Raw genomic sequence first — 11,462 nt, forward strand, 5'->3', positions numbered from 1 at the left:
CTTCATAGGCATAGAGTAAACAGGTACCAATGAGGTAAGGTGCAAGTGGACAATTAAATAATATTCAGCACAAGACAAGCCCTCGGCATACAAATGCAATTGAAAGTCTTGTGTTATGAGCTCCGAACAAGATCACAAATGATATATTATTCACCAAATTTTAATCTTCCACAAAGAGACAGATTGATCCTCTCTGATTTGTCAAACAAATAAAAAAATACCAAAATTATGCATAGAATCATCTTTGAACTGTAAACACTACAGTATATAGTAACCTGGGAAAGTGATGAAGCACTCAATACCATACAAAAATAAAATTCCTTAATAGAAGAAAACACCATTGAAAATTGTGAAAAGCTGCCAAATGAACTTTGCCAATCTTTTAGATTTACAGAAACAAAGTCAAAAAACCTCTTCAAAGTTAAGTGCTTACTACCAGCCACATCCAATAGAAAAGGTTTTATGGGGCCTGATAAGATCAGAACTTGCTTGACCATGGTAATATAAGCACCATACCTACCTAATGTATAAAAGAAGACTGATACGCTGGAGGAGGGGCAGGTAGTCTACTGCCAAAGTGATGGTTGTTGTAATTAGTAGAGGAATTGTAAGAACCGAAACCCAACAACGAAGGTCCCATGTTATCTGATGGATACATATATGGCCTTGAGAGCGAGACTGGAGTCCTATTTCCAACACCATAACCTGCTCCATATAATCCTTGGTTTCATCTGTCATATGCATTTTGGCCCTGTAGGTTGTAGGATGTAACACCTGGAGCTGCACCAGAATATTGTACTCTATCCAAAGACCTATAAAAGCTTCTGTCTGCACCATTGGAAGAAGCATAAAGAGTCGGAGTTCTTTCATCTGCACTTAACAGAGGCATATATACACCAGCATTTCCTCCATTAGCACGAGGACGCTTAGGTTGAGACTTAATAGCACCTGCAGACCTTTTTCTGTCAGCCTTAGCTTTCTCTAGCTGAGCTACACGCTTTTGAAGAGGATCTAGTGAGAACTGTGATTCAAGTTTGTGCTCCTCAATGCACTTTATAACAGCTCTGTAAGCAGAAAGCTCTTTTGTATTTACTTCATTCTGTAGCACCAAATAAAAATATCGGTCAAAAAAGGAACTTCTGATATAACCAACAATACTAAGCCAAAATGATCATCACATAACAAGACATTTTGTATAACAGTAATACAATCGTACTTGTGCAACAGTAGAGTTATTCCCGCTTTTTAAACTTGCCTGAGAAGCTTTCTTAGCATCTTTCAGATATTCCTTCAACAAAGGAACAGGTGCAAACTTCTCTGTCAACCCAAATGCATGAGCAAAGTTGACTGCCTCAATTTGTTTTCCACTATTGACCAGGGTTTCTACAACATCTGCATGAAATTGTCACAAAATTTTCAATTAACCTGAATATGTCACAAACATTTGAAATACCAAAAGGCAGTTTACTGTGAAAGAAAAAACAATACAGACAACTTCAACGGATTTGTCAATAAAGATAACAGCTATGTCAGCTTGAGACCATTTTCGTAAGTAAACAGTTCCCCACTCATGAAAGGCCTTATGACACTTTACCATAGCTGATCATCTTCAGGTGCCTTTATTAATATCAACAAAATAACTTACATACAACTTTCTACCTCATAAAAAGATGTCTACCTAGTAGAGGCCACTCAGTATCTGCCTTGCATATGAAATGTTGAGATCTAAAGAAAAGACTACCAACCCCGTCAACTTAGAAACCCGTTCACTGGACTAAACAAAAAATGTTGGGAAGGTTTACTACAGCCAGGATTACCAAAATTTATCTTCAACTCAATCAGCCACAACCAAGTATACTGATAAAATCCACCAGTCCCTCAAAAAAACCAAGCTAGCCATGAATGCCAGAAAAACAACAAAAAGCCTATCTACCAAAATGGATGGAAATTTTGCCAGCCTAGCCACTGAGGCTAACATTACATAACACCAGGCAACCAACCTGGCATTTTTTATTCAAGTCCAAGGGAACGACAGAGTTCAGGTGTCTGCCTGCACCGTGCAACTGCAAGAACAAGCTTGCATAAGTCATCTTTATCAAACTCTGACGCAATTCCAAAAGTAGCTAGAAGTTGCAAGAAGGCCTGGGCCTCTAACAAATTGCCATTGGCAACATCTCCTTCAAGGTTTATCTTCGACTTCCATTCATGTGCAATACTTTTGGCTTGCTCCTTTATATTTAAGGGCAGAACTGGATGTTCAACACCCAAAATAGGATCTGCCAAAACAGGTACAAGAGATTCCAGTAATAATGTACAGGCCCGGCGTAGAGCCGGGAGCCGAGACTCTTTCTTGTCACTTGACTTTTGTTCAAGAGAATAAAACCCCTCCAAGGACTCTAACAGTAACCGTGGTGGGTCAGTTGCAGAGTTTAATGCAGAGGGAACCTCATTACAAAGCCCTATTTCCAATTGCAAAAGTCATTAAGAATGGGAAGAAAGGATTTAGGGTTTATAATATCTGAAAATTTCTATTTTTAAAGTATTATAAAATGAGTTTAGATATTTATATAACAATAATAAGTGGAAATCAGAAAAAGAAAAAGAAAAGAAAAGAAATTGATTGGAGATAAAAATTTTATAATTTTGTAAATGTTATTGAGTTCCAATGCTCAAACAAAATATTTATAAAAGGTAATTGACTGGTCTGTGGATGAAGCAAGCATTTGGAGGCTAATTCGTGAAGTTTGACAATAAAAGAGGTGAAATTAGAATGAGTAATGATAAGACAGACATCCTTGTATAGAAATTGCAATGAGGTTCTTCTTAAAGGTGACTTAACTGTATCACATTGATTTTGACATGACAACATCAGTAAAATGATATAAAAGTCATTGCAACTAGTACACCTGTGTTTGGTGCATTAATCACTATATGAGATTGAAGGAATCTGGCGCATTCTTGATCAGAACTATTGCTTGATTGACAACAGCATGAGTCTTGTGGTGTACAACAATTGTATAATTGGTGCATTAATCACTGTATGAGATTGAAGGAATCTGGTCGCATTCTCAATCAGAACTATTGACAACAGCATGGGCCTTGTGTTGTACAACAATTGTATAATTTGATTGTGAAGGATTTAAGGAGAAGTAATGTTGTTTTTTCTGATCCTAGTAAGGATTTTCAAATATACTATTTATTGGTCCCTGTGGTATACATTGTTTGGACCTTGTTTTCTCCCTTAATTGTAAGTGCATAAAAATATTAGATTCATAGGACAGGGTACCATTAATCATGTGATCCAATGATCTTGGACGTTTTTTATTGAATTCTTCAAAACTTATTTCCATTTGATCTTCCAAAATGTGAAGATAGTTTTATTGGTTGGAACAATGCTACAACTTACAAGTTATAATAACAGAGATTCTGTTCTGCATAATGCTTTCCACCTTGCAATCTTTTTGTGGATATGGTTAAGAAATATTCTCTTCGAGTAAAGAATAAATTATTGTGTGTAGAGTCATTGGGTTTACTTTAGTAATGATCATAACATTTTGTAGTCTTTTGTTTGTTGTTATGTGGTTTAGTGGTTGAGACAATGCATTACCATGTTAATGACCCAAAGTCAAACTTAGAGATCAGAGCCCTCAATTATAAGTTTGTTGAATTTTATGAGATTTATATGCAATATTAATTCAATAATTAAAAAATATATAGACTTAGGCACCCTAAATAAAATTCAATTTATACATCTTTAGAATCTCATTTATGATACATATCTGCATCTTATGTACATTTTTCCATTCCCATGTTGGAATTGTTCCTCAATTTATGCCTTACGGCGTTTCCTTTGCAACATTTGGTGCAAATGCTAGTTAAATAGATTGTTATGTACCATTCTCATGAATATATATACATTGTTGTTCTGCAAATGAAGTACTGAGTGTTTATGTATAATAAAACTATCATGCACCTTTAGCTCTTGGTTTCCACATTATAGTTTAATTGTCATATTGGAGAAGTCTCTCGACCCTTCATCTGGCGCTGTCAACAGTAACTCGGTTTCAGCCCGTATGTGACACTTGGTTCCACGGTCTCCCTTGATTGTTCAATATTTCAATCGGGTGGTTCATGATTTGTAAGGGGTAGTTAAGGGTAACCACTGCACCTCCGGTCTCCTCGTCTATATTGTCATTCAGCCTTTATGATGTCCCCGATTTGCAACCTGACTCCGTAGGATCAAGGATTTTGGTTTAACATTGCTACCGTAATTCCATGGTGAGTGCCAAAAAGTCCTTGCTTCAGTTCTACTGTTGGTTGTATCACTTTAAGCAGTCCTTACAGGAATTTTCTCTTACTTGGTTTCGGCCCACATAGACGATTTGACTATAATGAGCTTCAATATTCTTTTCCATTCAAGCTCCCTACCAGTTTTCCAGGTACGTTGTAGGTTACAATTATCATTCTAATTTCCTTGCATTTTATCAAGCATTTCTATGTTCACAACATAATGTGGTTTATCTATTTTATGTTTGTTAAAAGAGAACATGGGTTCAACTTAGCCACACCATAACCCATCTCCCCAAACCAAGTATCTTTATTTTTTCTTTTGAACCATAGGATTTTGTTTCTTTTTAAGTCAATATTTTTCTCATTTTCTTTTCCCCTCTAGTTATATTTAAATGACTAATTGTTGGGTATGTTGTGACTGGTTACATGTAGGTAAATGGTTCTCACCTTAGTTTTCACGTCATTATGGGGTTGCTAACATGCAGTCGTGCAGCTTCTGACCCATGCAGTCGTTCCTTTTACCTTTCCAGGTGTCATTCCTTATATGGAGCAGTCGACTTCGTTTAGTTATGAAGGTCGTGAGGCTCCTACTTGTTTATTGGGGTGTTCTGCATTTTTGTTGCAATACTCTGACGAGGGTTAAAGGTTAGGATTAATAACGGTTTATGTTTACCTTAGGATCTTTACTTTTTTCTACAAACTAAGGGTTTAGTATTTGAGTACATAATTATAATTCCTTGAGAGTCTTCTTCTTGCTACAGGTGTCTAGCTTAGTTTTCGTTCCTGCATATATGTGTTAATAAAGAGATGTTATTAATTATTGATTAGTCTCATTAATAACATACTTTTTCTCAGTTTTCTTACATGGTTTATTGTTGTAATTTTGATGTTCTTACTGATTTATGTTAGTTACTACTAAGTATTCTAAATATTGGTTTTGTATTACAATACATTCATTTAATTTTGAACTTGGATTTTCACTGGTTTCTGGCATGAATTCTTGGTTTAGTAATATATAACTATTTCTATTGGTAATAAGAGACTCATGGTTGTGTGTTTCACAACTTCTTTGGACTAGCTCCCCTCACTTACTTTATTTACAGGACTATCATAAATATTTGTACTATTGTGTTAGTTGATAATTTGCTTATTGTGGGAGTTCTTAGTGTTTCGAGTAAGGTAGATCTCATTCCATACAACCTCTACTTTTTATACTTGTAGTTGTGAGTAGGATCTTGGCTCAAAGTATGGGACTAATCAACTCCCGGTTGTACTTTAACTATATTACCAAATTAATATTGAAATTACTCTGCTAACACTAATTGCAAATCTTGAATATGTTTTCATTTGCATGTTCAAACTTTGTTTAGTTTTAAAATGACAAAGATGTTTTTTTTACTCCTAACACTTTATCTTGATCATACCACCTAAATCGTGGCTAGAAATCTTATGTACCAGGTTCCTATTTCTTTCTGTTGTTTTCTTGTTCTACTTCAATACTTCTAAGAGGTCTGTTTTTTTAATATAGAACTTACTTTATCTTTAGACAAGAGAGGTTCACACCAAAACTTCTTAGAATAACCTTCTTATGGGTCTAAGTTTTTTTATCTCCTTACATTTACAACAAAACATCTATTTGAAGTAGGATTATATAAAAGAACATTTTAAACAAATTTCCATAGAAGAAAATTTATTCCAGACCCCATTAACCATTACATAAAAACAAACAACATTCTTGAACAAGATGATAACATCCATTTTCAGTCTTGAAATTTATAGCTACTTATCTACAACTTATCCTTTAAAGGGAATTAACCATGATAAAAGACTCTTCTGTCGAGCCAACAAGATTTGAAAACAAATCCAATCTCCCTGTGAGCCTCTTATAATTTTCTAGAGTCTCTTATAATTTTCTAGAGTCGGTTTGCATACAATACTGATTCTTGGTCCTAAAGACTTCTATGTCTAGTGTAGAGTTCTCTAGCTTCAGGGCTTCCACTAGCTCCTAACAACCGCAGCAAAGTTTTCACCTTGGCAGCAACCTTCTCAAGGCGTTTCCTCTCTCTCCCTTCTTCCTCGGGCTTCCTTGTTCTCCCTTCCACCCTCTCAGCCTCCAATATGAGATGTTTGCATCTCTAAGGAATGAGAGTGTGACTATCCAAACTACCAGTAAAATTAAAGATATTTTTTTTCTTTAAATATCCTCTACTTTATTTCCATGATTTAAGATAACAAATTTCTTTTAAATAAAAATAACTACCAGAATTAACTTCTACATCATCAAAATTCAGCCATTAATTCCATAGTAAAGTAAATGATGAATATTTATATAGCCATCTCCCCCCCTTGAGAGAAACAAGTGTTCATCCTTGCCCTTGGAACAAGTATGGGTATGTTTCCCACATGAAAATTATAGATATTTTTTTTCTTTAAATATCCTCTACTTTATTTCCATGATTTAAGATAACACATTTCTTTTAAATAAAAATAACTACCAGAATTAACTTCTACATCATCCAAATTCAGCCATTAATTCCATAGTAAAGTAAATGATGAATATTTATATAGCCATCTCCCCCCCTTGAGAGAAACAAGTGTTCATCCTTGCCCTTGGAACAAGTATAGGTATGTTTCCCACATGAATATTTCATCTTCCTGGTGACCTCTTCCCAGGTAAATTTCCTCCATTGCACTTTAACCTAGGTGATAGCTCGTCTTTGTAATGTTGTTTCTCTTCACTTGAGGATGCACAAGGGTTTTACCAAGAATTATCCATCCGGTTCAACCTATACATATTTCTAGTTAATAATATGTCTAGAGTCATACACATATTTCTTTAACAGAGAGACATAAAACACGTTATGTTCTCACATGTGGCTGGGTAATGCAGGTTAATATGCAACAGGTTGAATTCTTTCTAAGATTTGGAAGGGTCCATAATACCAAGGGGGATAGTTTTGCACACCCACCCTAACGTAAAGTACTTTTCCTAGGTTTCACTCAAATGTATACATGGTACCATAGTTTATATTCCTTTTAAGATCTTGTCTTCTTGAGTAGCTTTCAAATCTTGTCAGACTTTCCACATGGTTTGTTCCATTTCTACCAGCATGTATGGTCCTAAGAGTAGCTTGTCCTCTATATTGTTCCAATTCACTTGTGTTTTTCACCTTCTCTCATAGAGAACCTCAAACAGGCGCATCCGAAGTGACTCATGATAGTTGTTATGTAAGAAAACTCCACTAAATTAATGTATTCCTCCCTCTAACTCAGTTGTTGAATTACATACATACTTAGCATATCCTCCAATGCCTGACTCCACCATTCGGTTTTACCATCTGTCTGCGGGTGGTACACATTACTAAATTGAACCTACGTGCCTGAACCAGTGAAAAGAGTTTTCCAAAATGATGATGTGAACTTTATCTCTCTACTTGAAATCATTAACTTCGACATCCCATGCAGTATGAATATTTCTCGCATAAATATGTCTACAATCTACATAGTCTTGTATGTGGATTGGACAATAATTAAATGAGCTACCTTACTCGTTTTATCAACTAATACCATGATTGATTCATTGTACCTTTTAGTTTTTGGTAGTCCAGTTATAGATTCTAATTTGTTAACTTCCCATTTCCATTCTGGAATTAGTAGTGGGTGGAGAAAACCAGCTAGATGTTGGTGCTCAATTTTAACCTGATAACACTATAGGAATTTAGCTATATATATTTCGTTATATCTTCCCTTATTCCATGGAAAAAATAATTTATCTTTATGGAAGAAAATAATTTCTGATGCCTGGTGTGGGAAACATAGGGGCTTCTATGGAACTCATCCAATATTAGTTAAGGACATATACCCTACTCCTAAAGGTTATCAAGATGTATTTATTTATGTCATATTATATTTGATTTTTAGAGTTGTTTAGTATTTTAGTTTGCTTCCATAAGAACATATATTCTAGATCTTTGATCACAACTTCTTTGATCTGATTTTAAAAATCAAACTCTACCTTACTATAATAAATTTCATATATAAAGTGCACTTTCCTACTTAATGCATCAACCACAAAATTTTATTTTTCTTTGATATGTATGATATCAAAACCAATTTCACTCAAAAAGGTTGTCCATTTCACTTATCATGCATTAATATTAGGTTTCTTAAAGAAACTAGTTAGGTTGTTATGATCAATCATTAACACAAATTTCTCACCCAATAAATAATATCTCCGCATCTTTAAAGCGTATACCACAATAGTTAATTCTAAATCGTAGAAGAGTACCTTTTTTCATGTTCCTTTAGTTTCCTAGATTCCTCAACAATGATTTTTCCTTTTTGCATAAATACTCCTCCCAATCCCTTTTGACATGTATCAGTGCAGATGATGAATTATTTTTTCGGTTTGTTATCTTCAACAACGGAGCTGTAGTTAGCAAATGTTTTAATTTATCAAATATAGGCTACCATTTAGCAGTCCACTTGAAAGATTTTCCTTTCTTCAGAAAATAAGTTATAGGATAAACTATTCTAGAGAATCCCTCAATAAAATGACGATACTATCCCGTGAGGCCCATAAAAGACCGAATATCAGCAACATTATAAGGGACGTGCCATTCCACGACGGTTCTATTTTTTTCAGGGTCAATAGTTATCCCTTCAGTAGAAATTATATGTCTTAATTATTGTATCTTATTCTTGTAAAAGTCTCACTTACTCTATGACGATACTATCCCATGAGGCCCATAAAATATCGAATATTAGAACATCACAGGGACGTGCCATTTCATGATGGTTCTATTTTTTTTAGGGTCAATAGTTATCCCTTCAGTAGAAATTATATTTCTTAATTATTGTATCTTATTCTTGTAAAAGTCTCACTTACTATATTTAGTGTACAATTAGTGCTCCCACATGGCTCTCATAGTGTCTGCAAAACATTATGTAGATCCCTCTTGTGTTCTTCCAAATTTTTTGAATATATGAGAATGTCGTCAATAAAAATTAGGACAAATTTATCAAGACAAGTGTGAAAGATACCATTCATAAGGCTCATTAATGTTTTTGGAGCATTGGGAATCCCAAATGGAAAGACCACAAATTCGTAGTGTCTATATTAGTTCCTAAAGGTTGTTTTAGGAATCTCTTCTTCCCTCACCCTTATCTAATGATAGTGATGGTAGATCAATATTAGGAAATATTGTAGCACCTTTAACTTGATCAAGTAAATTATCAATTCTGGGAAATGGATACTTGTTCTTAATGGTCAACTTGATAAGTTTCATGTAATCAATGCATAGTCTCATGGTGCCATCATTTTTCCTCGTGAATAGCACAAGAGTTCCCCAAGGTGATACACTTGGGCGAATGTATCCCTTGTCAAGAAATTCTTACAATTGCATCTTTAGCTGAATTAGCTCAGGTATGCTCATTTTATGAGGGGTTTTTGACACAAGAGAAGATCTTGGAATCAATTCTATGGTAAATTTATATCCCACTTGGGAGGTAATCTAGGAATCTCTTTTAGGAACACATCCATAAAATCTTGAATAATCAGAAAATTCTCTGAGGTGACATCTTTTTCTTTAGAATTGGAATACCTAAATTTTGCAACATAAATTTGACATCCCTTCCTAATATATTTTCCCAAATGGGAGGCATTAATTGGTCATAACTTAATGGGTCTCCCTACCCGTTGGATTTCTTGTCGAACACCCTCCTTCGTGAGATAACTGACAATTTTATCCTTGAAATTTGTTAGGGACCAATTCCCTTCTAATGAATCCATACAAAGTAAGACATCATAAGATCCTAAGGATAATACATTCATATTTACACTAATTTACTCGCCATCTATCTCAACATGGAAAGATGTAATTTTTCCAATGCTCTTCTCTTTCCCCCAGTGGCTAGCTACACCAACCAAGATTTTTTCAATTTACGAGTTGGTAGATTACATATATCTATGATTTTAGGACTGATGTAAATCAATCTCACAATCCCACTCCTGGATCTATCAAAATGGACACAACATGGTTATGCATCTTACCTTCAAATTCAATCATAGTTGGTTGACATTCAACTTGATGTCCATCTAGGGAATTTATGATTTTGGGTATGCTTCTAGCCACATCACCCACTGTAGAATCCTCCTGTATATTGGTAGTCTTCTCCACTTTAGTATGATGGTGGCAATTTTTATATTAACGAGGTTACCCACAAACCCAACACTTCAATGGAGGTCACTATGATTGACTAACCTCTAGTTTCATGGATGCCTCCGTTGGTTTAGTTTCATTTTGAGGCTTATTCTTTTAGTGATTTCTCCCAACATATCTGTTATTCTGACCCATGAACACATTTTTAGTATTTCACACTTTTGTATTTTTCGTGTTCAGAGGGTTCAAAGGGTTCTTCTGCCCTTTTTTACCAAGCCAACTCTCACTTCGTTCTCCCTACTTTTTCATATGTTAATAACAAATCCATATTTTTTGAATAGCCTCATCCATGGTCTTAGGATTATCGAAATCAAAATGTTCTTTCATGAATGTTGGTAATTTTCTCATACAAAGTTGCATCGTGTCCCTTTCCTCACAGATATAAGGCATGTATCTCAATAAGGATGTGACCTTTGTCACAAACTTGTCCATAGAGAGTTGTCCCAACTGGAGATAATGAAATTATTTTTCCTTATCATCATAGAATAATTCCGTGAGATATTTTTCTTTAAATTATTTATGAAATCCCCTTGCAAGTTACTCACCTTTCATCAATAGCATGGAAAATTTTCAACTCTTCCCACCATAGTGTGTCTTTAAGTTGTAGATAATAAACCACTTATTTGGACTTCAAATTTACGTGATACTCATATATCTGAAAATACTTTTTTATATTAATTAGTGAGGCTTCAACAACCTCCTTAACTTCTCCTTCAAGGTTGGAGGTTTTATTTTTTTAAATTCCCCTCTTACTTATACCTTCTTCTTTTTGTTGTTCATTGGGGCTGAGATATTCTCATATGCTTCTTTATTTTCATCATTTCTGTCCTTATCTCCTTTTGGTCGTTGAATATGGCTCCCACTAGTATATTTTCACCTCCCTTCCTTCTCCCTTCATCTCTATCTTCATTACCAAAGTTTGTTATGGATTCTGTTGATTAGATAGGATCT

At 34.8% G+C, this 11,462-nt stretch overlaps 1 pseudogene; it reads right to left on the minus strand.

Annotated features, from left to right (window-relative positions):
• Positions 1-520: 520 nt before the first annotated feature.
• LOC149158694 (FRIGIDA-like protein 3) lies at positions 521-4,827 on the minus strand (annotated as a pseudogene).
• Between the last annotated feature and the right edge of the window lie 6,635 nt (positions 4,828-11,462).

This window comes from Pinus tabuliformis, chromosome 5_2, assembly GCF_031772625.1.
Source record: "Pinus tabuliformis cultivar Carrire ecotype Pingquan chromosome 5_2, CPIR1, whole genome shotgun sequence".
Lineage (NCBI taxonomy): Eukaryota > Viridiplantae > Streptophyta > Pinopsida > Pinales > Pinaceae > Pinus > Pinus tabuliformis.